The sequence below is a fragment of the Onychostoma macrolepis genome, chromosome 01 (genome assembly GCF_012432095.1).
Source record: "Onychostoma macrolepis isolate SWU-2019 chromosome 01, ASM1243209v1, whole genome shotgun sequence".
NCBI lineage: Eukaryota > Metazoa > Chordata > Actinopteri > Cypriniformes > Cyprinidae > Onychostoma > Onychostoma macrolepis.
This window is the reverse complement of record NC_081155.1, coordinates 31552625-31552831: the sequence shown is the minus strand read 5'-3', so window position 1 is coordinate 31552831 and position 207 is coordinate 31552625.

Genomic DNA, 207 nt, shown 5'->3' with positions numbered 1-207 from the left:
AATGAATTGCATACAGTGCAGAGCTGCAACTACAGTGTGTGTGTGTGTGTGTGTGTGTGTGTGTGTTTCTCTACTTGTATTTTTCCATCTCTCTTTCTTTATGACTCACACAAGAGACTTGCTCTCCCACATACATACAGACACACACACACACACACACACACACACACACACACTCTCTCTCTCTCTCTCTCTCTCATTCTATCT